Source organism: Cervus canadensis, chromosome 31 (genome assembly GCF_019320065.1).
Source record: "Cervus canadensis isolate Bull #8, Minnesota chromosome 31, ASM1932006v1, whole genome shotgun sequence".
Classification (NCBI taxonomy): Eukaryota; Metazoa; Chordata; class Mammalia; order Artiodactyla; family Cervidae; genus Cervus; species Cervus canadensis.
The window spans coordinates 10359573-10376430 of record NC_057416.1 but is presented as its reverse complement, the minus strand read 5'-3'; the positions used below and the strand labels follow the sequence as shown (position 1 = coordinate 10376430).

General features: G+C 34.8%; 1 pseudogene; it reads left to right on the top strand.

Moving 5' to 3' along the window:
- The first annotated feature begins 1010 nt into the window (after window positions 1–1010).
- Window positions 1011–1658, top strand: LOC122432294 (annotated as a pseudogene).
- Window positions 1659–16858: the final 15200 nt, after the last annotated feature.

The window sequence follows — 16858 nt, the reverse complement described above, 5'->3', positions numbered from 1 at the left end:
TCTCCAGGATCTTTAAAAAACTATAAAATATTTCTTGGCATACTAAACTATACAGGGACAAAATCTCCTCCTCACTTGGAGTTCTAAGAAGAGAGATACTGTAGACTTATGTTGTGTGACATCAATATAATTTGATTTGACTATTTCTGGATCAATTAAATTTCTTAGTTTATGTATTAAAACATCTGATGTGACTCTATTGACTGAATATATCAAGTTAGTTAAAATAGCTCTATGTAAAAGTATATGCAAATTAATTATAAATATGGGAAAACGCACAAACTTTAAACTACTAAGAAGTATGAAGTAAGGACAGATTTTTAATTAAATGGGGGATAAGTGGAACAGCTTAACTCTGTCAAATGGAAAGACGTTCTTGTCAAAATTGTAAAAGTTCAAATTCTTCTCCAGATATTTTAGTAACATTCAAATGCACAGATATTTGGATTCACCATGTAGACAAAACATCCTACTGATTGCTTGAATTGATTAAATTTATTCATCTCTTTCAGGTGACAACACTAGGTGGGCAGATTTTCAACAGTTTGTCTAATGACAATCTTGAAAATGAAAGAACTTTTTTGGAATAGATTTTTCCAAAAGGCAATGCTTCCATCTTCTTGCTTCCAACTTCTTGGGAATCTTCAGAAAAGTGACATTCTTTTTTATGTTGTTTAACTGAAATAAAGGATTAAGAGGTTGATACAGAACAGTTTTCCCTGGCTATCTATCTACAGATTTGAGCAGATTTTGGCATGATTTGTTTTTGAAATAAAGAGTAGTAAGATTAAGATTATGGATTATAATTTTCTTAACTATTCAATGACAATTTCATGATTGTTGAGTATAGATGTGAAAGGGTACTGTTTACTGTCACTCCATCATATCTATCCCTAATTTTGACATTAATATTTCCATACTGGACTTCACTATGACACTAGTGTTAAATGAGAATGTTAGCAATCAGTATTTTCAGAAGAAAACTGTAGAATTTCATATTAACAAAAAGCATGAAAGATGGCCAGAAGATAATATTCCATGGTGAAGGAGACCAAGAACCAGGATTGGAGACAGAGGATATTATCACCGCTTTAGATCAGAAGGACCATATTTTTAACTAAGCAGGAGAATACCATCTCGTGTGCATGAACTTGGAGATGGCTGAAGTTTTGTGTGGCTTCCAAAAGGCAGTCTACTCTTGATGACCAAACCATAGTCATCACTTCTCATCCAGGTCAGATTGTCAAGCATAAAGACATCAAGTGTGTGCTAAACGAAGGCATGCCAATTTATCATAGACTATATGAAAAGGGCTGCCTAATCACTGAATTGAGGTTACACTTTCCCAAGAATGGCTTTCTCTCCCCTGATAAACTCTCTTTGCTAGAAAAACTCCTGAGAAGAAGGAAGTAGAAGAGATTGATGAAACAGACCAAGTAAAACTAGTGGACTTTGATTCAGCTCAGGAAACATGGTGCCATTCAGTGGAGAAGCATATGAGGATGATGATCATTCTTGAGGTGGTGCTCAGTGTCAGACTTCTTACTAAGGCCAGGAGTGAAACTCACTGCTGGCATTTTATTTTTAATAGTAACAGAGTGAAGGACTATAATCATCATACTTTCACTACTTGCTATTATTTTAATATTCAAATATAGCAGTGTTTGAAAAGTTAGATGAAGATTTTACTTGCATATAAAAGTTTAAAAATACCTCAAAATATTGGATATTTCAAAATACTCAATGGATTGGCCTTAAATGCAAAAAAAAAAAAAAAAAAGAAATGTAGAATATTCTATTCTTCCAACATTATTAACATTATGTTCTCATACTTCTCAGCATAAGATGTGGTTCCACCTCAAAACAGGGGAGACTATTTTAAATATTCATTGGAAGGACTACTGCTGAAGTTCCAATACTTTGGCCACCTGATGCAAAAAGCCAACTCATTGGAAAACACCCTGATGCTGAGAAAGACTGAAGGTAGAAGAGGGCGGCAGAGGGTGAGATGGTTAGATAGCATCACCGACTCAGTGGACATGAATTTGAACAAACTCCAGGATATAATGGAGGGCAGAGGAGCCTGGCATGCTGCAGTCAATCCACAGGGTCACAAAGAGACAGACATGACTTAGCGACTGAACAATAACAACATCTTAAAATACACAAAACTTCAAGATATTATTTATCAATTTAATTGTATTATAAGTAACTTTTTGTTATGAAGACAGAGTAACTTTCTTCCAAAAAACATTGAGTTGCATCAAAATGCTTTTTACACAAGAACTGTACATTTTAGAACTAGGTAAATGAAGGAGATTATGAATTAGTCATTTGCCCCACTTCCACTGGTACCATGCCAGCTCCATCTCTTTCTAATTTCACTGTTGTTCATTTATAGAAATCACTATTTATTATGAGTTCTTCTGATATTAGGAAGCTCCCTCCTTGTTTTGATTGCACATATTTTGGAAGCAAGTCATGCCTTCACTTGAATCCAGCTTCTTTATACATTGTTTTATAGCTGGATCAAATTGTTATTTAAACCCCAGGTTGGATCAGCAACATAATCTGCTGGGAAACACCATACTGGGAGAACAAAGCATTAATATTTATTGAAAAATTTGTAGACAGTGGCCTCAGTTATATATCTTTGACTATTTCTGAGGTACAAAATCTGTTTTACTGATGAGAGAATAAGAACTCTGAGATGAGAGATATTTGGGAACTTGTTCAATGACACAGTGTCAGGGTTGATATACAAACTGTGATCTATCAGGATTTCAAAAGTCTTTATTATTTTCATTGTATCTCACTAATCTTCATTCTAGGAAGTCCAAGTAGCAAACTGAGATGACAAAAGTTTTTTAATCCTTTAGACTGAGATGGAAGATATTTGAAATTCTTACCCAATGTGAATGCTTCATGACCCTATTGAACTACAGATTACCATGGTTCCCACCCTTGGCCTTTTGCTAATAACTAATGTGACCTTGAATAATTCATTTCATCCTTTTCAAATTTAGTTATGCATACATAAAATTTAAAGAAAACTCTTCAAACATGAAATTATCATTACATCTGTGATATATTATTTTATCCTTATTCTAATTCCAAAGTAGAATTTTAGTGAATATGTTAATTGCATTACTTTTCATATTTTTCTATCTTTGAGTACAAAGCGTTATAATTGTTGCCATTTATTGTTTGAATGTTCTGTTATTTGATTCAAAATAATATAAAATTTTAAGTTACTCAAATAAATGTCAAATTGACTATATATATTTAATATTAAGAGAGTCACATATCCACAAATGGTGAAGATCAAGACTCATAAAACTCAGTCTCAAGTAACTGCCAGAGTGAAATTCACATAATTTTATAAAGCAACAATATTCATGTAATGTGCCCAACCTAAACAATGGATAGCTAATTTATAAAATCAATATGTGCTAAGCCCACAAATTAAATCATATTACTCATCATGCAAGTAAAACTAATATAGTAATTGTCATTACCCATATCTCTCTATTAGAAGCAAACAGAAAATGATACTGGCCATGGCTAGTACAATGAGGACACAATAACAGTTGACATTTACCAAGAAAAAAAAAAGTAAATTCCAATGTTTTCCGTTACTAACTTCTCTGTGCCATTATCATTTGATTTTTTAATTTAAATTTTCAGATTATATGGAAGTCTCTGAAGTAAAATTTCATAAAAGCTTATATGACTTCTCCTGATGTAGTTACTTGTTGTAACAATTCGGTAAATCAAACAGACAGCAAACAGAAAGAACATCCAGGTAAATGGAAGTTATTTAGCTGGGTGGAGGGCTCACAACTAGTCAACATATCACTATATTCAATTATTCTACTCCTCGGTATATTATTAAAAATGGAAATATCTTCCACAGAACTAGAACAAATAATTTCACAATTTGTATGGAAATACAAAAAACTTTGAATAGTCAAGCAATCTTGAGAAAGAAGAATGGACCTGGAAGAATCAACCTGCCTGATTTCAGACTATACTACAAAGTTAGTCATCAAGACAGTACGGTACTGGCACAAAGACAGAAATATAGATCAATGGAACAAAATAGAAAGCCCAGAGATAAATCCATGCACCTATGAACACCTTATCTTTGACAAAGGAGGCAAGGATATACAATGGAGAAAAGATAATCTCTTTAACAAGTGGTGCTGGGAAAACTGGTCAACCACCTGTAAAAGAATGAAACTAGAACACTTTCTAACACCATACACGAAAATAAACTCAAAATGGATTAAAGATCTAAATGTAAGACCAGAAACTTTAAAACTCTTGGAGGAAAACATAGGCAAAACACTCTCTGACATAAAACACAGCAAGATCATCTATGACCCATCTCCCAGAGTAATGGAAATAAAAGCAAAAATGAACAAATGGGACCTAATTAAACTTAAAAGCTGTTGCAAAATGAAGGAAACTAAAAGCAAGGTGAAAAGACAGCCTTCAGAGTGGGAGAAAATAATAGCAAATGAAGCAACTGACAAAGAATTAATCTCAAAAATATACAATCAGTTCATGGAGTTCAATACCAGAAAAATAAACTACCCAATCAAAAAATGCACCAATGAACTAAACAGAAATTTCTCCAAAGAAGACATACAGATGGCTTACAAACACATGAAAAGATGTTCAACATCACTCATTATCAAAGAAATGCAAATCAAAACTACAATGAGGTACCATCTCATGCTGGTCAGAATGGCTGCTATCAAAAAGTCTACAAACAATAAATGCTGGAGAGGGTGTGAAGAAAAGGGAACCCTCTTACACTGTTGGTGGGAATGCTAACTAGTACAGCCACTATGGAGAACAGTGTGGAGATTCCTTAAAAAAGTGACAATAGAACTGCCATATGACCCAGCAATCCCACTCCTGGGCATACACACCGAGGAAACTAGATCTGAAAGAGACACGTGCACCCCAATGTTCATCACAGCACTGTTTATAATCGCCAGGACATGGAAGCAACCTAGATGCCCATCAGCAGACGAATGGATAAGGAAGCTGTGGTACATATACACAATGGAATATGACTCTGCCATTAAAAAGAACACACTTGAATCATTCTAATGAGGTAGATAAAACTGGAGCCTATTATACAGAGTGAAGTAAGTCAGAAAGAGAAACATCAATACAGTATATTAATGCATATATATGGAATTTAGAAAGTTGGTAACAATGACCCTATATGTGGGACAGCAAAAGAGACACAAATATAAAGAACAAACTTTTGGACTCTGTGGGAGAAGGTGAGGGTGGGATGATTTGAGAGAATAGAATTGAAACTTGTATATTACCATATGTGAAATAGATAACCAGTCCAAGTTCAAAGCATAAAACAGGGCACTCAAAGCCTGTGCCCTGGGATGACCCAGAGGGAAGCGATGGGGAAGGAGGTGGGAGGGGGGTTCAGGATGGGGGACACATGTACACCCGTGGCTGATTTGTGTCGATGGATGGCAGAAACCACCACAGTATTGTAAAGTAATTAGCCTCCAATTAAAATAAATAAATTAATTTAAAAAAACAGGAATATAAATGGATAGAATTATTTCGGTGATACTAACCATCTTGAAATTCATGTTTCATTATTTTTGTTTACCTTACAATTTTGAGCTAGGTAAAAGTTAAATGAAAAAGATAGTCTTTTTAAATAGCAGTTGGTGATAATGGAATTTTATTTAGCAAAAAAAGAATAAGCACATATGTGTAACTATGGTAGATAAATAGACATTAAAATATATACTTTCTATATTGTAAACTCATTAATGTACATAAATTAAAAGTTAATGACACTATATAATCATTGAACAGAAATTTAGTACACTATTGACATCTCTAGTCAGTGTCCAACATTTTACTCACAATTTGTGATTGGAAAGTAAATGTCCTCTTGAAATAAAATATCATTTTATTTTTGTATAACCCACTAGAAGGTGAAGCATTTTAATATATAGGTACATTAGGGGTGAAGTTATTGAATTGAGGAAAAGTCACAATTTGAGAGCCAGATGTGCTCTGAATCCCCTTTAAAATACATCCTTATTGAATTAAAGAAGCATCTAGCTCTTCCTTTGTTTAATTAAGTAGGTGCTAATGTAAGTCAGCCCCATAGCATTATACCCAAGTTCTATTCTGTGTAGAGACTCAAAGACATTGCTTTATTGTTATCATCAACGATGATGGTGTTTTTTTTTACCACCAATTTTTTACCACCACTATGATCATCATCTATATTATTATAACTCTAAAACTCTCATAACTCAAAGACTGTAGTGTTAGGAGCAAAACTAAGTTCATCCAAAGTGTAGAGGAGAAACAAGGTTTGAATACAATTTTAAACAAGGCAGCATATGCTCTTTACTGCTAGGTGATGGCAGCATTATGTGGCAGGCAGCAATCGAAGTGAACATGACTCAAAGGCAAAAAACGTAGAGTATAGATTCCAAAGTGAAGGGACAGAAATATGAACATCAGTTGACCCTGCAAACCACAGTCCCAGCTGCTCCCCAGAAGACATCCTGCAAGTGAGAAGTGAGTTCTCAATGCTATCTGAATTTAAATCAAAAGAATAGGAAGCAAACTCTCCTTATGCTTTGAACACAATTCTTTAAAATCAGTACCATGTTCAAGGCCATTTATTGTATTTTTATCAAAATACAATTATTTGCAATATGATTTAATATTTAAGTTAATACATAGGGATATATAGTTAACATATAAGAAACCTTCCCAGGTTATTCTAGTATTCTGAATCACTTCAAATCTGATATATTTGTAAGTTTTCGATATCCAGGTTTCATGTCCTGATTTGGCAGATGTTTAAAATACCTGTACCATATGGGCTACTAAAGATAACACTATCAAATTCAGTATGTAACTCCTCATGTTCAAATATATCCTATTCAAATATTTTAAGTCACAATGTCCCTTAATTGTCTACTGGAAGAAAAATATACAACCTTACAACTCACTGGTATCCAGGATTTTTGGAGGTGACCCATGTACAATTTTGAACAAAATAATGTTCCTGCCGTAAGAAAATAATATTCTAGAGATCAAGAAAGACAAGAGAAGCAAGAAAGACAATAAGTAGATACATTGCATTAGTCTAACTGCATTAGATTAAGATGTTGGTAAAGACGGTAAACAGTGGCGGAACGGCAATAACTTCTCAGTAACTGATTTCCACTAGTGTTTGAATGCGTGATTCCATTTAGCATGATGAGGGAGAAAATAGTTTACAGTTTTGGCTTGGACACACGTTATATGAGATGTCCATAAAACAAACAAGGAAACTGAGTTGTATATACATATCCAAAAAGCAGAATAGCGGTCTAGGCTGGCTCTAAAAACATTAGGAATTATTAACAATTAGGTGGTATTTAAAACCCCAGGAAAGTAGATGGCCCTCAACATGGTACATTTTGAGATAAAGGTAGAAAGGTGGTAAGCAAAATGGTGAATCCAGAATTTCAGCCTGCAAGGAAAGGGTAGAGGAAAGACAGAAAATAATAATGTAAGCAGCCAGCAAAATCTAAAGGATGCCCTGGCTCCATGAAAGTGTTTCAAGGAAGAGGAAGTTACTGGCTATTGAAACCTCCTGGAAAATCTATGCAAATATAATCAGGAATCTCAGGGTAAAGCAAAATTCATTGGTGTTCCTGATGAGAAAAGCTTCAGTGAATTGTTAGGGAAAGAATTCCGTTTGGGGTGGATGGAGAGGTTGATACAAAGAGGAAAAAGGGATACAGAAAATCTATCATATACTTTTGAAGACAAGTTGGGAGATGGAGAACAAAGGGGAAGAATTCCTTGAATAAGGTTGGGGAAATGAGATTCACAATATTCAAGAATTCTTAATAGGAAGAAGGTGAAAAGATTGGTATAGATGTATGCTTGCATTTAACAATCAACAACCGGGAAAGTGGTGGCCAGTAACTTCCATTTCTCCATCATGTGTGAGGAAAGGATACCCTGGAGTAAAAAGGATGGGAGGCTTTGTCAAGGATTTTAGAGAAAGGATGCAACTGGTTATCTCAAAGTGTGGGACAGGAAAATATGAGAGAAAATAGCATGACTACAAGGAAGTGTTGACTATTCATTTAAGTTTAGTGTTCTGTGAATTCTAAAAACTAATAATAATAATTCCTCCAGAACTTAAAGTTGCTAATGTTTTAGAACTCTAGTTGCAATCCTGGCATTTCTCTGTGCCTTGCCAAGTACCTGTCAGCTCTTACATGCCTACCAGTTGCCCTTTACAGATCTGCTATTTTCTAATTCTTTCTGTGCTTTTTTAAAACACGTGTACTTTGTTTCCTCAGGGCTTCCCTGGTGATTCAGATGGTAAGGAATCTGCCTGCAATGCAGTAGACCCAGGTTCAGTCCCTGGGTCAGGAAGATCCCCTGGAGAAGGGAATGGCCACCCACTCTGGGATTCTTGCCTGGAGAATTCTATGGACCGAGGAGCCCAGTTCATGGGGTCGCAAAGAGTGGGACATGACTGAGTGACTAACACTTTCACTTTTCACTTTCACTTGTCTCATTTTAACTTGTTAGGATCTCAGTAGAAAAAGGAAAAAATCAGTATATATGGATCTATAAAGCTATTTACCCGTTATTAGGATATGTGTATTCACAGAACCCTATGTGTTAGACTTCACTCTAAAATTAACAATTGTGTAATACGGTGATTATACCTCCCTTTAAAATCTCTCACTGAATTCTGGCATCTCCAGGATGGAGTTCAAACACCACAGTTTTTAATTTAAGGCTTTTATGTTCCCCAGTTATAGCTTCTTTCACCCTGATCACCCTTCATGCAACATAGAAAATAAGAATATGCACATCACTTTTAATTATATCATCTTAAGAATCACATTAAATATTTCTATTTAAATGTGTATCTATTCATCTAAGATGTTCATAAATAACTGCATTTCTTTTTTCATTTAGCCTTAAGTCATGGATATTTCCACATGCCACTGGCCATTCCCATACACTGAATTTCATGTCTACTTAGAGTTAACTCCTATGAAACTGTGATGATTTATCTTACACTATACTACTTTGGGGGCACATGCATCACTTTTAACTATGCACTTTTATCCACAATGCTGTGATAACTGCTTTCCCTGAAAAGTTTTAATTCATCTCTGATTGTTTCCTAGAACTTAAGTAACTTGGCCAAGAGATAGGAAGATCTTAAACACATTGACAAATTACCACTTCAATACCTTTTACTGGGTAATATACCCATCAGAACTAAATAAGATTATCTATTTCCTATATCACTGTCACCTCATGTTAACATTTTCAAAAAACAACTAATTTCTCATGGAAAAAGAGCCAACACCACCTATATACACCACTAATCTATCTTTATGACTGAAGAGTGTGGAGTTCAATGTGGGCATCTGTTATGTCTGACAGTTGTATGATTCCATACGCCTAGATTAAAGCATTAAATAAAGATCTAATGTTTGAATAAATAAAAATTTCCTGATGCTTAGGTCTGTAACTACCTATGATACAGCTCCCTCTGATGAGCTGCAGAAACCCAAAGCTCAATATATTAGAAGTTAAACTCACAAAACTTCCCCAACTTTATTAGATCCACAGTCATCCCGAGTTACCCACGTCCAAAAACTTCAGAGTCATTGTCAGTGTCTCTATCTCAATCTGTATTCAATAAGCTACCAATTTACAGATTATTCTTCTTCAGTATATCCACTGAGTCTCCTTCTTAAGTTCCTTTAGTCTCTTAGTTCTGGTTTTGTTTTCTATCTGAACTATAGCATTAGCCCCCTAAGAAAGCAGTCCACCATGGACAACTCTTTCTAACCATCCCATAGGCTACACAGGGTTTTCTCAGCACTACGGCTATGGTGGGCTAGGTACTCTTTGTTGTAAGGTTCTCCTTCATATTGCAGGATGCTTAGCAGCACCCCAGGCCTCTCTATTCACTAGATGCTAATTAGAACATCACCAAACATGACAACGAGAAATGTCGGTTGTTATTGGTTACTTGCTAAGTTGTGTTCGAGTCTTTGCGATCTTATGGACTGTAGCCCAATAGGCTCCTCTGTCCATGGAATTTTCCAGGCAAGAATACTGGACTGTGTAGCCATTCCCATCTCCAGGGCATCTTCCTGACCCAGGGATCAAACTCGCATCTCTTGCATTGGCAGACAGATTATTTACCACTGAGTCACCAGGGAAGCCCAGAAATGTCTGTAAATATTATCAAATGATACCTGTGAGGCCATATTGTCCTCCACATGCCCCCCTGAGGATCACTGACCCATACATTAATGCTTGCAGTTCTTGTAGGTTTCTTCATTTCCAGGAGACCAAAGTCCAAATTTATCATGACATTCAAGTTTCTTGAAATCCAACATCTTTCTACTTTTCCCTGCTTCGTTATTTTTATCAGCTCTATTTCTTTCCTATCTTTTCCCTCAAGTCAAGTAGAATATCTTGATATTTTGTTCTGTTGTACAAAGAACCTACCCGTTTTTCAAGATTCATCTCTCTTGTTATCATTTTCATGATTCTTCTCCTAATTCTCATGTGCTTCCATAGCTCTCTTACAGCACTTAGTACTTTGTTCTTTATTATTGATACGTGGGCTACTTCTTGAGAGCAAGAATTGCTTTCCATTGATCTCTGTACACCCAATTCTGAGCACAGTGATCAGCCTATGGTGGGAGTTTGATAAATACTTAATGAATTCGAGTTGATTGCTTGATTGATTGATTGATTGTTTCAGGTGTATACACTTACCAACCTCAGCAGAGCTAACGTATAGTGTTTGGTTTTTAAGAGAACAGCTGTAAATTCTGGAATCATATAAGAGCACCTCACTCTAAATACTTACACAGTATTCTTTGCATATTTGAAAATATTTTTATATACTACACACATATATACTTTTCTGATTCAGTCCTTTCATTATTTTATATAAGGGTTAACTATATAGAAAACATTGCGACATTTTCACTAACATAAATTATGCCTCACACACATAAAAAGTCCCATTGTATACATACTGTATAGTTACATTTTTTCACTCATCTGACTCTGGCTATCATATCTCTGAATTTCCCCCCACTCAACCTGGATAATCTTGAGAGGTGCAAAATTCCATTTTTTGATTGAACACATGCAAACTAAACAATTAGCTGACTTATTTACTTCTACTGAACTTCAAGTGACAATTTAAGAGGAAAGTGGGAAATGAATATAGCTCCAGAAGCCCTCAAATATTCCTACTGACTATTCACAAAAGTAGAAGAGATAATGATGAAGTACCTCTAAAGCATATCAGTGGGTTTCCTTGAAAAGGAAGGAGGCTGTTAGAAGTAGTGGGTTGAAGAAACATATCAATAATTATTTCGTGGGAAAAGCCATCGGCCATTATCTGGGTTTGTGCAGAGGTCAACATCATAACACAGGTGAGGTCACCCTTGAGGCATTTTTCTCACATACCATTATCTGTTAGTGTACACAGTTTAAGGCAGTAGTTTAAAATACTCAATAAGTATTAATAATTTATTAAATTGCCTATATTAGAGAGGTGAGAAATGCTGTTATTTTCACATAGTCAATAGAGAGGTACAAGAAGATATTAAATGACTCGATCATTGAAGCAAAATCAAAAAGTAGCGTTTATGTTGGAACAGACAACTTTCAATAATAAGCTCCTTTCTAGAAGTCAGTGATTGGTCTTTAAGCATTTAGCATCTAGGGTTAGATCTAACAGAAAATACACAGAAACTAAAAGTAATTAAATTTAAATATTTCAGTGACAAGAGTCCTTTAATTTCTCTGTAAAGGCCTCACAGAGACTTCTCCATGTTGAAAATTTTCAATGAATAACCTTAAATAACAAAAAAAAACAATGTCATCCATAGTACTGCCTCTTCTATATAATTAACAGATTAAGTTTATTATCTATGGTAACAAATCATTCTTTCATTGCTTCAAAAAATTCAGATGTACAAACCATAATCTGTATAGTAGAGTGAGAGGAGACATTTGCTCAAAGTCTGATTTTAGTTCAGCTTCCAGCTTGACTACTGATTAACTGTAACATCTAGAATAGCCACTTTACAGATTTTAGCCATTATACATCTCAACTCCTCTTGTTTTCCCAATTTTGGGTTAAAAGGCAGAAGTCACTTAAAGGAGAAAAGAAAAACATAATCACACAAGTAAGAGAATTTATACATTCTTCTAAATGTCAAAATTTCTTGGGGAAATGGAGCTATGGAAATTTCCTCACCATTCAACCCTAAATTGTGATTGTTTAGCTGGTACATGGTGTTTTTGAGAGGGGGAAAGGAAGAATTGAACTGGACAGCTTGAAAAAATTAGGTAGACGATAAAATATAAATTTTGCAGGAAATATATTCACCTCCTTTCAGTGACAGAAAATGTAAAAATCATAACTGTGAAATTTTTGACATGTCTAACTATGAAAGAACCATGAGTCTCTTTAATCCAAAAAATATATCATACTTGGAATGGCTTACAGGTAATGAAAAAAATGTAAATAATAGAAACAAAACTGATGACATCATTTAGGGTTTAACAATGGAAAAAGAATATTCAAAGAAGCCAGTTTCTATAGGTCAAATCACAATTTCTCATTCACTGTAATTGCAAATATTAGTTCCTGAAAACAGCAGAAAATGAACCAAAGAGAACAGCACCTTGGCAATGCAACAGTCAAAGAAAGGTAATGCATTTAAATAAAATCGCATGCATGTGTCCATTTGCATTGTAATTGAAATAGTAATTTGAGGGCTAAGCACAAAATTATCTTAGGTATAGAATATATACCAAAAAAATTATAATTCTGGTCATAACTTGACAGGCTTTTGAATACTCAGTGTGAAAAGATGGTTGCTTGAAATGTGAGAGAAGAATGGAAGGCAGAAAGAGGACTGTCATTTCACTTATCTCTGTAGTTATTTTCCTAATTATTTTATTCCCAAGATTAACTTAAGTGAAATCCCATTATTCATTATGTAGAACCTTTATCCTTTTAAAAAGGATAAAGGAAATACTTATTTCTAATTCTCAAAATTACCTTCCATGTTTTTTCTTATATTGTAGACTTAAATGTTAAGAATACCTTTTCAATAAAAAAAAAAAGGTAACTTATCAATGAAGTACAATTGAAAGTGGGTGAATATAGAAGAGTAATCAACAGGCCTTCGCCGTGGGAGAAAAGAAGGGTTGTTTTTTGTTTTTAGTACCTTGAAAAGGGATCATACATGACAAGGTACAAATTTCAAAAGTAATTTTGCTGACTCCTTGACAAAGTCCTGTTATGCAATATTCTTCTGTTGAGAAGAGGAAAGCAGTTGAATAGGTAACTATATTTTTAATTTTAATTTAGGAACTTCAAAGAGCAAAGTATATGAGACTGCTACATATACTACAAGTATATGAGAGATCATCCTCTTTTATTCTCAAAAGACACCATTAGGGGTCACTCAATAGCACTGGGGTGTTGACTCTCTCTCTTAAATGAACTGCATGAAGAATTTGGTGCAATTGTTTTAGCATTTTAATCCTTGAAGGGTCTTCATGCTTTGTCCCCAACAAAAAACAGGGGACATCTGAGCTTCCCTCTGGGAGCAGCTAAAATGTATTAAGCACCCATTGTGTGCAAAAAAACTCTACTGGGTATTTCATATATATATTACATGATGTTTTTTCATATATATATTATATGATGTTTAAGGATTATAAGTGAGGTGAGATTGACTCATTCCACATAGACTAAGGCTCCATGAGATTTGGTAGATGGCATGAGATCATATAAGTCACTGAAGTAAGTAAGCGGAGGGAGCAAGATTCAAGCTAAGACTACAAGCACACTCTTCTCTATGGCATGAACCCTTTTAAGTTAGTATACTTTTATGACTGGTGCATGATTAGGATTTCAGAGTTTCCTATATTGAGTATGGCTTCCCTCATAGCTCAGCTGGTAAAGAATCTGCCTGCAATGCAGGAGACCCTGGTTTGATCCCTGGGTTGGGAAGATCCCCTGGAGAAGGGAAAGGCTACCCACTCCAGTATTCTGGCCTGCAGAAGTCCACGGAGTGTATAGTTCATGGGGCTGCAAAGAGTCAGACACGACTGAGTGACTTTCACTTTACCCTGAGTAACAGACCACTTAACATTATAGATCTTTGCTCCTCGTGACTAAATGTGGAAAAGGTTTCTGCATTTGAATTCAACTGAGCTAAAAAGTCTTCATCAGTCATTACAGTGTGTAGATAAGAAGCCAAGAGCTGATTGGGTTTTGTTTCTGAGCACTCGGGCAGCATAGTAACTATCACCAATATAAGTCAGAAAAGGCTTAACATAGATTAAAAGATTCGACCTAAGTTATCAGGACCCCACAACCATATTTACCTCTGCAAGCTGTCAGGCACACAGGGTCCTAAGTTACTGTATCCCTAAAGAAACATTTGAAGAAATTAAGTCCTTAGAGGAGCCTGGTGGGCTACAGTCCATAGAGTCTCAAAGAGTTAGATATGACTTAGCACATAAACAACAATAATCCTTTACTTCCCTCCTACACAGATTTTCAATGAAAACAATATTAGTAACAGTGTCGTTCCAGCCTAATGTGGTTTTGCTGGTAGGAAGGCAATGCTCACCCACACAGCCCAAAATAAAGGCTGGGAAACACTTCCTACTGCTAACGGGCTACTTGAATCATCAGGCACTGCCCTAATTAACACACTTAGTGCTGCCTGCCTTGTTGGGACACCCTCTTCTCATAATCACACAATATCAGTGTAAGGGTCCCTTCCACAAATAGTAGACAATTCCTAAGCTTCACTCTGACCGGACCATTTCAGGTGATATGCCCACTCTTGAGCAAATTGACCAGGTTTCATCTCCAGGTCCTGCCCCTGTAGCTGGAAGCGGTCAGCTTCGCTTAGGCACTTGTGTGATGTCAGTGAGGGACCCAGGCAGCAGGGGACAGCTATGTAAACGAGATGGTGGCTTTGTGACCTAGAGTGACAGGAAATGGTATCTGGGAGGCAGAGTTTACAATATGTTTGCTACACTAGAGACAAACATGAGGAACTCCAAATTTAGCTCTCTTTATTGCATAAGATGTTTTTAGTAAAAAAAATCTAGACTGTGTCTCAACTATTCTCTATAGAAATCTTATGGTCCAAAGGAATTCTGAAATAAAGGTTTTCAAAATCAGATTCATTAATTCCAGGGCTTGACTGCTGTATATATTCACATATTCTTCTGTATTTGACCTAAATTATAAAGGGGTAAGTATTTTTGGTTGCAAGCATATGTTGGTTTTGTATAATTACTGTCATCTTTTCAGGAACTTTGTTTTTACTTCTGTGTATCTGGTGTTACTAGGCAGGTATGTAATAGATGGTTAGGGTCTTCAGATGTGTAGCTGAGTTGATTCTTCATTTATTTACAATCATCCTGTACATATATCTGTTTACATAGTTCTAACAAGCATTTTACTGTTACAACAGTGACAATCTGATTGACTATTCGGAGTATTAACACCAATGTACTTAATAATTTACAAACTTATCTAAGAATATTAATGCCAGCTACATAATAGATACTCTATAAATACTTCTTCAAACCATGGCATAATTTACTGAAGTATTTCATCTCTTAAACAGTGATTTTTCTCTTTTAATTATTTGGGATTCTATAGAGCAAATTATTGGAATTTCTTAATGTTGTTACATTTAAACAGATTTTCATGATATACACAAAATAGGTAGGTTTCCTTTTTGCAATATGATCAAAAAAAAGAAAGAGCAGAAAGAAAAACTATTAATTAGAAAAAGTACACACATATACATTGCCTGCAAAGAAGAGCTCCTGGGAAACATGTTTGTTTTGGTCTTAATCAATGGTTTTCCACTGAGATCGTATTTCCCTCACCCCCAGCAGCCCGATGGCAGTGTCTCCAGACGTTTTTGGTTGTGAAAACTAAGGGGAGATGCTACTGCCATGCTATTGGCATCGAGTGGGCAGGAGTCAGGGACCCTGCTCAATATTTTAAAGCTCAGGACAGTTCTGACCCACAACAAATCATCCAGCTGTCAACGGTACCAGCGTTGAGAAACCAGGTGTTGACCTTGTCCATAATTTATTTTTTAAAAATAAAGAAAGCTTCTATGAGAAGTGATAAACCTAAGCTGATCCCAACATAGATTTGAGACCTAAATTCACACTGTAAATGAAAACATTCAATGTAAAGAATGTTCTCTAAGCCATCTCTGTGATGGTTAATTACATAAGTGGTAGAACTTTGAAAGACATTGCACTGGCTAGGCTTTTCAGCAATAATCACAAAGGCAAGAAAACATTGGAAATATTTGAAAATATCTAAAATTTAATTGAATTTAGAGTGTTTACATTTAAATATATATACATTTAAATATATATACATATTTAAATATATATACACACATATATATGTATATATATACATTTAATTATATGTATTAATATATTTTATAATTTATAAAATTATATATATTTTTATATATAATAAATTATATAAAATAATTATATTTATATAATTATATTTATAAATTATATAAAATATATAAATTTCTATAATTTATAATATAAATTATATATATTTAAATATATATATACATATATGTGTGTATATATATATATACACACACATTTAAAACACTGGGGAAAAGTGGTATTAACCTAGAATGTATACATATGGATGTATTTGGTATTAATAAAATCGACAGTGAAAAAA